We start from the raw sequence: 14,045 nt of genomic DNA, 5'->3' as shown, positions 1-14,045 counted from the left end.
ACATGTGAAATCTGAAATTGGTAAGTAAGAAAACGAGGAGAATGGGAAATTTATGAGAACGAATTGTATATGAAAAGTGTTATTGTATCATACTGTAAACTTGATATGCTGTATGTGATGAAGTATATGCACTTACCTTGGCAAATTGTGTTGGCTAATAGGAAAATTTGTGTTGTGTATTAAATTATTGTATAATTATTATGTGAGGTAAATAAACTTTTGAACTTGTATGAACTTACTAAGGCTCCGTTCGTTTCATTGAAAATGGCTTTCGAAAAATGATTTCTAGAAAATGATTACTTTTTTGGAAAAACTAATATTTTCTGGTGTTTGGATATTTTCTATTGTTTGGTAAATTTCTTGAAAATATTTCATAAAAGTTATTTTCAATGAAACGAACATACATTTGAGGTTTATGATAAAGAGTTTAAATGTAGTGAATTGATTACAAAGTGATGTTAAGGTGAAATTATAGTAAATAATAAATCTTCATGATGTTAAGGATTAAATTGTAAACTTTGTGAAATTTATAATTGAAACAAGAGAAATGATATGCATGAAAATTTGTTATGTGAAATAAGATATTATAATGAATTATTTGATTAAAGTGCTTACATAATGAAAAATAAATTACATGGAAATAAAGACTAAATTGAATATTGTACAAAAGTTTAAGTGTGAAACAATTTAATATGTGAATAAGAAAATTACGATAAAAGTTTAATGAATGTGTTATGAGATGATTAAATATGCATAAAGTATTGTAAAAGTGAAATATGGAATTTTTATGATAACAAGGACTAAATTGTTAAACTTGAGAAAATATGTGGATCAAATAATAGAAGTGAAATACATAGAAATTTGATATGTGAAACAAGATATTGAGATAAATTATGTGATCAAAGTGTAACAAGAAAGAAAATTGATTTAATATGATTAATTAGTAAATATTGAACTTTTATGACAAAAAATTTATAAGAAAATATTTGATAAATGGAGAATGTAGTAGAGAATGTAACATCTCGATGTTTTGACCGGATGTTCTGGTCGGGTATGGGGGTGTTATAGTGAATAGAACCTTATCAGTTTGAAAAATATCTTATGGAAAAAAATTGATAAGACATTTTATGGGAATAAGAGGGTAATTTTACATTGACCATCCTATTTTACATGAAACAAACATAAAAAAAAGCTGAAAATATTTTCCATAAAAGATTTTACATCGAAACAGACGGAGCCTAAGTATTCTAAATACTTACATCTAGATTATTTTTTCCTAATAGATTTTGAGCGTATAGAACGCTTTGAGATCAACAAGAAGTTTACACTATCTGCCAGAAATTGTAATAGACTCTTGATTTAGTTGGGTTGCTCTAAGTGGCATTTATATAGTCGCTTGGTTATTTGTAAACAAACTTGTTAAACTTTGAAGGTGATTGTTTTGAGTTTTTGTGAAGTATGATAATAAATATGAAGTTTAATTCAGTTATATTCGGCATTTTAAGTTCTGCAAGATCTTCCGTAGTGTGGGGTATCCGCGGAACAATCGGCAATACTTTTTGTGAAAGTTGTGTTTGCAGAATAATCCATAGTTTAGCTATCTGAAATACTAGGCATAGCTGAACGGCCCGTTGGAGTGATTCGCCATCTATTAGTTCACGGCATGGTCTGCCATGCATGTTTAAAGCATGTTAATGTTATGTGAGTTTTGTGTGGTAACCTCCTATAGCTCAGGTTTAGCAATCGGACCGGGTAAGGGGTGTTATAGTACTGATACTTTAGGGAAAGGTGTTGATACCTCTGCCTATATGCCAAAACTTGTGTTTAATTTCAAGCCATAGATGACCCCGAACAAGGTCGAAACGATATAGTTTTATAACGAAACCTTAGAAATGATTCGAAAAGTGTTTTAAGACCTTGATAATAATCTTTTAATAAACTAAAGTGGGAAGTGGCTTTATTTATAAGAGAGTGTTTTATTGTTTTAATCCCAAAATTGTGTTTTCTAAGTCGACTAAGTAATCAAAAATTTGTTTTATGCTTTTACCTCTTCCTAAAATTTGAAAATCGATTTAATTAAAGGCGAAGTACATCACAAGGTTTTAGAAATGTGGAAACATGAATGTATGAAATTCTTAAATTTGTTTTGTCATGATTTTTTTGTCAATAGAAGTTTTGTGAGTGCGAGCATTTTGTCAATGTGATGTGTTTGCATTGATAGTCAGAGTAGGTGAAAGTGTTATAATCTACCACATGCAAGTCATACATTAGCTATTTTTGTCCCATTATAAAAACTAACATCGTTAGTGTTTGTGTAATTTGTATAGTATTTGATAGTTTTAGGCACCAAATTGGACAAAAAAAGTTTAAATATCAAATTAGGGAAAAAAATGTCAAATTCAATTATCAAATTGAACAAAAAAACGTAAGTATCAAATTAAGAAAAAATTTGTCAAATTTTAAAATCAAATTAGACAAAAAAAAACTTAGATACTAAGAAAATGTTAAATCCAAATACAGATAAAGCCTACTATATATGAGATTTTTTCTCTAATATGACAAAAATAAATTTTATTCTTTTTTTTAATTCAATGAAATATATAGATCTAATTGATTGATTGGTGTAATTGTAGTGAGCACGGTATTTTTGGAACTACAGTGAATTTTATCGAAGCCGATTTTATTGATGTTTTTCTTTCAACAAGAATTTAGTTGAGATTTCATTTGATTATGTTATAAAATATAACAATATGAAATTTAAATTCACAAATAATTATACCAAATTTATATTGATTAATAAATAAACAATGAATCAATCAATCAACTTTATCATAATCCCAAACACAAACTTAAAAAAAATTAATATATCATATTTTTAAATTATTTTTTATCCTTTTAAATATATTTAAGAAAGTTGTGTTATTAATTCATTTATCAAATTTAAAAATTTTAAGTGATTAGACATGCCGAAGCCTCTGTTGATTGGCCTAGCTTAAAATAAAGGTTTTTTTTCTTCTAATTCAAACAAATTCTACTTGCTTAAACTACTCTTATATTATGCAAACAAATAATATGGCTAAAAAAATAATGAAAATTCTATACTTATAGAAACATTAATGAGATTTTGGTTAAAATGGTAAAATTAATATTTTAGAAAATTTGTTATTTTAAGTTCAAGTCTTGTTATATATACAATTTTTTTCTCTTTTTTAAGTTGTTTTTTTAATGATTTTTTATGCAAAGTCTTTTTTACCCATAATTTCTTTTCATTTTTAAATTGAAAAAAAATCTTGTGCTTGTCACACCCTAAAATTAGGCCTAGAAGTTTCGTGGATAAATTAGGAATTTTGGCTCGAAGTGGGTTCAGAAATTTTGAATTGTGGTAACTCAAAATTGTATTTGACTATGGTTTTTGGAAATTAAATCAAATTTTGAAACTGATGTACCAAAGGCCTTTAATTTTGAATAGATGACTGTTTTGTAAAATGAGTTTAATTAAGAATAGTTTTAAAGCAAATGAACCAAATTTTAAAATCAGCTCATTTTCCCCTTTTTAAACTTACTTTTGACGTGAATGAAAAAAAAAGAGAAAAAAACCCTTTCATCCCTTTTGTTTGTGTTGTCTATTAGAGAAGAAAACCACATAATTTCATCCTTCAATTTTTGGTATTTATTACTCCAATCTCTTTCTTTCTATTATTGTTCAAACATAAGAACCCTTTTGAACTCAAAGAAAGACACCAAGAACACCATTAAATTCCCTTGTCATCCAACTAGTGGGTTTTTCAGATTTTTAACCAAACGTTTGGTTTTCTCCCATCGAAGGTAACGATTTGCTTTTCCTATTAGTTTTTGATGTTATCTAGTCTTTTAAATAGAGTTTTTACCTATTGAATCGAATGTTTTAAATAAATGTCGAAAATTGGATCGTTAATGGTGGATTTTGGGGTTTTGAATGAAAACAAGGTTTCAAAGTGTTTTTCAATTAGTTTTGATGTGATTAGAATATTTCTAAATATTCCTTAAAGTTTCGTTAAAGAATTCCAATGTTTTATAATTTTCGTGGAAAATTGTCATAATATGTCAAAATTTTGAAACCATGAATCTATGAGTAGTTTGAAGGTTGGGAATTGTTCTTAGATGTGTAATAGGTCTATTGGAATCAGTTTCATGCGATAGAAACGAGTATGTATTAAGATTTTTGTGTTTCGACTAAGCTTGTCGAAATTTCAACTTCATGAGAATTTAGCTTAGGCTTGTGTTTTTAGTTGATTTTCGTGAGTCCTTGATTGAATGATAATTGTGTGTATTGTGTGAATTATTGTGGTGAAGCTTCAGAATCATTAGGACATTCTATGAGTAAAGAAAAATGTAATTGCCCATTTTTCAGTGGTGTCGGAAATAGTAGTTTCGGGACCACAAATCGACGTGTCAATTCATAAATATTTATTAGTTTAAAATTTTATGAGGTCATTAGTATCATATTAAATTCTGGTTAAGAAATTTTATCGTTTAGATAGTTAATTAAGTAAAAAGGATTGAATCGTAAAAGCCATAAAAGTAAAGTTTACTAATTTAATAGGGCTAAATGAATAAATTAGCTAATAAATATTTAATGGCTGGATCAACAAGGTTATTTATTTAAATGGATAAGTTTAATTAAAGTTAATTGTGATTAATTAATGTTTAATTAAGAACTTTGAAATATTTACAAAATAACCTAGGTATATATATTAACTGAAAGAAAAGAAAACAAATAATTTAGCTTATTTCTTCATCTTCTCCACAGCACAAGGAGATAAAAAAATTTAGGGTTTCATGCTTTTATTTTACAGCTTCAATTGGTAAGTGTTTTGATGCTCGTTTTTAGTAATTTTTATGTTTTTGAGCTCGTATTAACTTAATTTAGCTAACCCAATGAATAATTTACAAAACTATTTATTGATGAACGAATGATCTATGTTATGTGAACATTCCGATATGTATGGTAACTCTCCGTAACCCTAGTATAGCAACAGAAACGGGATATAGGTGTTACATTTAATTGTATCAGAGCTATAGTTTAGTCAGCTCTCAGACTGAATGTACTATGTTAAAGCTTAGAAATTACATGCCATATAAACCTATGATAGTGTAAAATTCGACTAATCTGATCTAAACCTTGTTTTTTTTAGATTATTAATGATGTCTGATACCGAACGAGGTGAGACTAATGAAGAGAATAGTAACATCCCGACTACTAATTTGGGTGCGAGTTAAAGTATATCGATTTAACAGATGGCTAAAAATGATGTAAAAATATGTTCTTTGGCTTAATTTGACAGTGGTTTTCTGAATTCATGAGAAATAATCCGATGGTTCATCAATTTTTACCCCCCGTTCCACATCCTACTGTACCTCCAGCAGCACCTCCACCTTCGGTAACACATCCTGCTGTACCTCACCTCTTCTGACAGCTGAACTGAGTTGGCGTATTCCTATGGATAAAGTAAGAAAGTATGGAGCTGAAGAGTTTAGAGGCAGGATAGAAGACGATTCATCTAGATCTAAATACTAGCTAGAAAACACTCAAAGAGTTTTTGATGAAATGGCTTGTCCACCGAAAGATTATCTGATATGTGTGATATCATTGTTGAAAGATGAGGCTTATAGTTAGTGGTTTACGTTGACAGCAGTTGTACCCAGAGACAACATTAATTGGAAATTTTTCCAAACAGATTTTAGAAAGAAGTACATCAGTAATAAGTATCCGGACCGTAAAAGGAAAGAATTTTTGCAACTGAGACAAGGAAACAAGTTAATGGCTGAGTATGAAAGAGAGTTTGTATATCTCAACAAGTATGCTCAGGAAATTGTACCAATAGAGGATGTGATGTGCATCCATTTTGAAGATAGGTTGAATGATGAGATTAAAATGATGATTGGTGGCATAGAGATATGACAGTTCGTAGTTCTGACTACTCAGACATAGAAAATGGAAGAAATTTACAACCATAAGTGACAGAGAGAAAAGAGAGCCCGGGAACTTAGCAAAAGAAATCCTTTTAGAATATTTTCTGTACCTCCACCGAAGAAAATGAAATAAGAAGATAATCGTGTTACTACTTCATCTGGGTATCTGAATAAAAGCATATCATGACAGCCTAAGTCAAAATTTCAAAATCGGCCTACTAATAGTGTAAACAGTGTCCGAAATGCTCCAAAATAGATATGTGAACACTGTGGCAGATTTCAGCCAGGTTAGTGTAGACTTAAGGCGGGCACATGTTTCAAATGCGGGGCAACTGATCATTTTGTGCAAAACTATCCGAAAGCACCAGAAGAAAAAAGTGACCGAAGTGTAAATGCCATGACCACGCCGTGAAAAGGTAGATGCCCTGGCCAAAGTAGTAACACAGGAAGAAATAGAAGTGACACTAGGGATGGGACTGCTAGATCTGAAGTTCGAGCACTTGTATGGACATATGCTATCCGAGCCAAAGAAGAGGTTATCACCCCTAATGTTGTTATTGGTATATATTTTTTTCTTTTTGATGTTATTGTATATGTTTTAATTGATCTTGGTTCGACTTATTCCTACATTCGTACTACATTGACAACTGATGAAAATTTACCTATTGAGTTAACTGAGTTTGATATTCAAGTTACTAACCCACTAGGTCATAGTGTGATAGTAATCTAGTATGTTGTAAGTGTTCACTGAAAGTATAGAATTGTGATTTTTTCGCCAACCTGATGTTACCTTTCTGTGAGTTTGATGTAATACTAGGCATGGATTTGTTATCACTACATGATGCAGTGGTTAACTATAGACAGAAACAGATTGATTAAGATGCCCATCAGGTAAAATGATTACAATTGTGTCTGGTAGATTGAGTAGTGCTACTAGAGTTGCTTTAGCCATGTCTGCACAGAAGATGATTCGTAAGGCTGCAAGGCATTTTTGGCTTACATACTGGATAATTGAGATTCCAAATCGAGGTTGGAACAGGTGCCTGTTGTTAATAAATTCAAAGATCTGTTTCCTGAAAATTATCTTGTTTGCCACCAAAAAGGGAAGTGGAATTTTCCATCGATCTGATAGTCAGGACTGTACCAATATCGATTCCACCATATAGAATAGCTCCGACTGAGCTGAAAGAACTTAAAGCACAGTTACAATAATTACTAGATAGAGGTTTCATCTGACCGAGTGTATCTCCTTGGGGTGCACCTGTATTGTTTGTGAAAAAGAAGGAAGGTTCGTTGAGATTATGTATAGACTACAGACAGCTAAACAATGTAATAATAAAGAATAAATATCTATTGCCTCGTATTGATGAACTGTTTGATTAGTTGAAAGATGCAACTACATTTTCAAAGATAGATATCAGATCTGGATATTATCATATGCGGGTAAAGGATTGTGATGTGCCAAAGACTGCCTTCCAAACTCAATATAGACACTATGAATTATTGGTAATGCCTTTTGGGTTGACTAACACCCTAGTAGCTTTTATGAATCTGATGAACAGGGTTTTTCAGCTTTAGTTGGATAGATTTATGGTTGTGTTTATTGATGATATACTAATCTACTCCAAAACAGAGATAGAACATGCTCAACATCTAAGAATAGTATTACAGATTTTGTGTGAGAAGCAGTTGTATGCAAAATTTAGTAAATGTAAGTTCTGGTTTCGAAAAATTGGATTCCTTGGACATGTGGTTTCCGCGAAAGGTATACATGTTGATCTCAGTAAGATCTTTACCATAATTAATTGAAAAGCTCCGAAAAATATTTTTGAGGTAAGTAGTTTTCTGGGACTGGTAAGTTATTATCAACGTTTTGTTAAGAACTTTTCTATAATAGCTTCGTCGATGACCAAATTACTACAAAAGAATGTTCAGTTTGTTTGGTCAGACGAGTGCCAGCAGAGTTTTGATCAGTTAAAAAGAATGTTGATGGAAGCCCCAGTTTTGACACAGCCTGAGTTTGGAAAAGAATTTGTTGTTTACAATGATGCTTCGCTGAGTGGATTGGGATGTGTACTGATGCAAGTCGGAAAAGGAATAGCTTATGCTTCTCATCAGTTAAAACCTCGTGAGAGGAATTAGCCGACGCATGATTTAGAGTTAGGCGCCATTGTTTTTTCTGAAGATTTGGCGCCACTATCTCTACGATGAAAAGTGTCATATATTCACCGATCATAAGAGTCTGAAGTACTTAATGATGCAGAAAGAACTGAATATGAGATAGCGATAGTAATTAGAGCTATTAAAAGATTATGACCTTGTGATTGATTACCATCCTGGAAAGGCTAATGTGGTTACGGATGTTTTGAGTCTGAAATCATTATTTGCTCTAAGGGCAATGAATACACGTTTTATCTCTGGGAGGCGATGGTTCTATTATAGTCGAGCTCAAAGCTAGGCCATTATTTCTTCAGCAGATTCGGGAGTTGCAAAAGGATGACCCAAAGTTATTGGTCAAATGAGAGCTAATCTAGAGTGATTCGACTACAGGATTCATTGTAAGTGAAAATGGTATGATGTATTTTTGTAACTGGCTGTGCGTTCCAGATTATCTCGGGTTAAAGTGGGATATTTTATCAAAAACCCATAGCAACACATACTTCATTCATCCGAGTAGCATGAAGATGTTTAATGACTTGAAGAAAATGTATTGGTGATCAGGTATGAAACATGAGATTTCTAAATTTGTGACTAAATGACTGGTTTACCAGCATGTAAAAGCCAAACATCAAGTACCATCAAGATTATTACAGCCTGTCACTATTCTTGAATGGAAATGGGAGCGAGTTACGATAGATTTTGTATCAAGGTTTCCGGTAACATCGAGGAAAAAGGGCTCAATCTAGGTTATAGTTGACAAACTAACGAAATCAACCACTTTCATTCTGGTACGTACTGATTTTTCACTTGAGAAGTTAGCAGAGTTGTATGTATCTGAGATTGCCAGACTATATGGAGTGTCATCATATATTATTTCTGACAGAGATCCAAGACTCACCTCGAGATTTAGGGCAATCTCCACGAAGCTCTAGGTACTAAACTTAATTTCAGCACTGCATATCATCCGCAGATAGATGGGCATTCTGAACGAGTGATATAAATTTTGGAAAATAGGTTACCATGTTGTATACTTGAATTTGAGGGTAGTTGGGAAAGATGTTTACTGTTGGTAGAATTTTCATACAATAACTGTTGGAACGCTGGCACCCCTACGGCGTAGCGGAAAAATAAAACATCCAGCGATCCTAACCATGGATCCATATGTGAGGAACAAATCGGGGAGAAATAAAGGTTTCAAAATTACCGAATCTTTATTCTGAGTAGACAACGACGCCTCGGTAACGAGTAATCTGATCTACTATCGAACAAAGCCACAATCTATCGTGACTCCGGGCTCTACATAATCCACCCAGTTGACAATGAATGGAAGGAATCCCCAAAACTGTTTTGGAAAAGACTTTGCTTTGACGGTTGCTAGACCTACCAAGCAAAGAAGAAACGGGATTTTATATCTATTTTTAGGGTTTCTAGAAATTAAATAAATATAATAATGTTTTTAAACCGAAAATTATAATTACAGTAATTATAATAATGATTTCGGTAAACTATATATTTATTTGAATTTATATACGAACCAAATTCATGTTCTCATTATGTGTACAACAACCTTGTACATATCATGTATTCGATATTTGATTACCCAATTAAATTAATTCTATAATTAATTTAATTCAAGTGACAACCAAACACAATACCAATTATGTTTTATTCCGTTCATTTCAACTATAGGGTGTGACCCTGTAGGTTCTTGTAACGTTAGCAGCAATACTAGAATGATTCCAATGTTACAAACAATGAGTGGCACCTAGCAATACATCATTGCTACCTAAGTCACAAGAAATCATGATTCGACATAACCTTTCTATGATTAACCTTTCATGCAATAATCCTTAAGTCCTTTATCTCTGGATTGGACACAAGTCATGGAATAGTCACACTTGCATAGTACATTCCATATTCCTTGATATCTTAAGTATACTATGATATACATATAAGTATGACATCTCATATCAGCTTATTTGAGCATGGCCATGCATTTCTAGTCTCACTTAAAAAAGTGGCCTAAAATATTATCCTATATCGATCAACCATATCCCTTTACACAGATCGTGGTATATCTAACATCAGCCTTTATAGAACAACCAGTTACGGTGTGCGTTTGACTGTATCAAAATATACAGCTCACGATGTTGGGATTATGATGATCTCAAGTCTGAGGATCATATACATATTAATCACTATGAGTAATGTTGTGACAATTACATAATAATCCAAGAAACATACTCTTAACGGGTCAGTCCAATATGTTGTTCTCTAACACACATATTCATGCATCGATTTTGACATTCCATATCAATGACAACTCTTTATCATCAATCAACTACATGTTAGTCTTAATGCATTATTGTTGTCCTAGCCAACAATAATACTAGACTAAAGACCTTTTAAGAATAATCATATTATTCTTAGGACATTATTATAAAATAGTTTATTTATACACACAGAAAAGAAACTGAAATAATAATGGTAACACCTTATATTAATAAACGTGATAAATCAAGTATGTTATTACAACCATCTCATGATTGATCTTTGGGCATACTCTAACAATCTCCCACTAGCACTAAGACCAATCACTTATATATCTAATGCCAAGCGACTTAGTGTGACGATCATGCTTCTGCTGTGTCAGAGGCTTGGTCAGGGGATCAGCAATGTTATCATCTGTAGGTACTCTGCATATCTCTACATCCCCTCGATCGATAATCTCTCGAATAAGATGGTAGCGCCTAAGTATATGTTTGGATCGCTGGAGAGATCTAGGTTCTTTAGCTTGTGCAATGGCTCCATTTTTATCACATCGAAGTTCTATAGCATCTGATATGCTAGGCACAACCCCTAGTTCAGTAATGAACTTCTTGATCCAAACCGCTTCCTTTGTTGCCTCACTGGCTGCAATATACTCGGCCTCTGTTGTAGAATCGGCTACTGTACTTTGCTTTGAACTTTTCCAGCTCATAGCACCACCATTAAGGCAAAACACAAAACCTGATTGTGATCGAGAATCGTCCTTGTAAGTTTGGAAGCTGGCATCAATGTAACCTTTTACACTTAACTCTTCCTCACGTCCATATATTAGGAACGTATCCTTAGTTCTTCTTAAGTACTTAAGGATATTCTTGACTGTGGTCCAATGACCTTCACCGGTATCTACTTGGTACCTGCTTGTCATACTTAAGGCATATGAGACATCTGGACGGGTACATAACATGGCATACATGATAGATCCAATAGCGGAAGCATATGGAATTTTACTCATGCGTTCTCTCTTTTGTAGAGTTGAAGGACACATTTCCTTCGAGAGTGAAATACCATGCCTTATAGGTAGGAATCCTCTCTTAGATTCTTCCATACTGAACCTTTTCAGTATTTTATCTATGTATGTACTTTGGCTTAGACCTAGTAGTCGTCTTGATCTATCTCTATAGATCTTCTCTCCTAATATGTAAATGGCTTCGTCCAAGTCCTTCATAGAAAAACTCCCTAACCAAGTCTTAGTAGACTGCAAGGTAGGTATGTCATTTCCTATGATAAGTATGTCATCCACATATAGTACCAAGAATGTTATAGTGCTCCTACTAAGTTTCTTGTAAACACATGGCTCATCTTCATTTTTGATAAAACCAAACTCTTTGATTGCATCGTTAAAACAAAGATTCTAACTTCGAGAAGCTTGCTTTAATCGATAAATGGATCTTTGTAGCTTACATACCTTTCTAGCATCCTTTGGATTGACAAAACCTTCAGGTTGTGTCATGTACACATCCTCTTCAAGTTTCCCGTTAAGAAAAGCTATTTTGACGTCCATCTGCCAGATTTCATAGTCATGAAGTGCAACTATAGCAAGCAAAATCCTGATGGATTTAAACATAGCTACAGGAGAAAAGGTTTCATCATAGTCAACACCATAAACTTGGCGAAAATCTTTGGCAACTAATCGCCCCTTATATGTTTGTACATTCCCATCATTGTCGGTTTTCTTTTTGAAAACCCAGTTGCACCCTATGGGTTTAACCCCTTCGGGTGGGTTAACCAAAGTCCATACTTGGTTTTCATACATGGAATCCATCTCAGATCTCATGGCTTTAAGCCATTTCTCAGAGTCTAGGCTCGTCACCGCTTCTTGATAAGTTCAAGGCTCATCTTGATCTATAATAAGAACGTCACCATGTGTTGTAATGAGAAATCTAAATCTCTCAGGTGCTTGGCGTTCTCTTAAAGATCTACGCGGTGGTTGTGTTTCTACAGCAGGTACTTGCTCCTTAATTTCTTATGGAATTTGCGGTTGTTCTATCTCTGGTTCAGTGGTATTTTGTGATTCTCGAATTTCTTCAAGTTCAATCTTTTTCCCACTTCCTTTTCTAGAAACAAATTTTCTCTCTAGGAAGACACCAGTCCGAGCAACATGTATTTTGTTCTCAGTGGGATTAAAGAAATAATATCCTTTGGTTTATTCTGGATACCCCACAAAAACACACTTTTCAAATTTGGGTTCAAGCTTAGTAGACGTCTGACGTTTAAAATAAGCTTCGCAACCCCAAATTTTCATAAAAGACATACTGAGATGTTTATCAGTCCACATCTCATATGGCATCTTTTGAACTGATTTAGATGGAACACGATTTAGTGTGAAAGCAACTGTCTCAAGTGCATGTCCCCAAAAGGAAGTCGGCAGATCAGTATGACTCATCATGGATCGAACCATGTCTAACAAAGTTTAATTTATTCTCTCAGAAACTCCATTCCATTGAGGAGTATTAGGAGGAGTAAGTTGTGAGACAATCCCACATTCCTTCAAAAGATCATCAAACTCTAAGCTCAAATACTCTCCACCTCAATCAGATCGAAGTGTCTTGATACTTTTGCCTAGTTGATTTTGTACTTCATTTTTGAATTCCTTGAACTTTTCAAGGGACTCAGACTTATGGCGCAAAAGATAGACATACCCATATCTACTGAAATCATCAGTGAAAGTAATGAAGTAGTGAAATCCACTTCTAGCCTGTGTATTTATTGGCCCACATACATTAAAATGTATTAGGCCTAATAAATCACTAGCTCGTTCACTTTTACCAGTAAAAGGAGATATAGTCATTTTTCCCAATAAGCAAGATTCACATACTTCAAATTGTTCAAAAACAAATGAATCCAAGAGACCATCTTTATGGAGCTTGGATATGCGTTCCTCATTTATGTGGTTCAAACGACAATGCCATAGATAAGTTTGATTTGAGTAATTTATTTTCGATCTTTTAGTATTTATGTTGTAAATGGGATTCATTTGATCTAAAATATAAAGGCCATTAATCAATTGTGCCAAACCATAGAAAACATTATTAAGATAAAAGGAACAACAATTATTCTTAATAATTATCTCAAAACCAATTTTGTCTAAACAAGAAATTGAAATAATATTTTTAGTCAAACTGGGCAATAATAACAATCCTCTAAACATAAACCAAGTCCACTAGGCAAAGATAAATTATATGTTCCCACAGCTAATGCAGCAACTTTTGCTCTATTTCCAACTCGCAGGTCCACATCTCCTCTAGCCAAAGTCCTACTCCTTTGTAGTCCCTGTACAGAAGTACAAATGTGAGAACCACAACCAGTATCTAATACCCATGAAGTAGTAGTTGATAAATTAATATCAATAACATAAATACCTGAAGTAGACGTTCCGCTTATTTTGGCCTTCTTGACTTCCTCAAGATAGATAGGGCAGCTGCGCTTCCAATGTCCAGTCACACCACAATGAAAGCAGTTTCCTTCCTTAGCCACCCCACCTTTAGGTTTCAATGTAGCCTTTACTTTTCCAGGCTTGGGCCTACCTTTGCCCTTGGGCTTTGTCTGAACTTTGGCATTTCCCTTGCCCTTATTATTACGGACCATCAGTATGGGATTGGGTCCAA

The sequence above is a fragment of the Gossypium hirsutum genome, chromosome D08 (assembly GCF_007990345.1).
Source record: "Gossypium hirsutum isolate 1008001.06 chromosome D08, Gossypium_hirsutum_v2.1, whole genome shotgun sequence".
NCBI classification, from domain to species: Eukaryota; Viridiplantae; Streptophyta; class Magnoliopsida; order Malvales; family Malvaceae; genus Gossypium; species Gossypium hirsutum.
Note: the sequence above shows the minus strand (reverse complement) of the source record.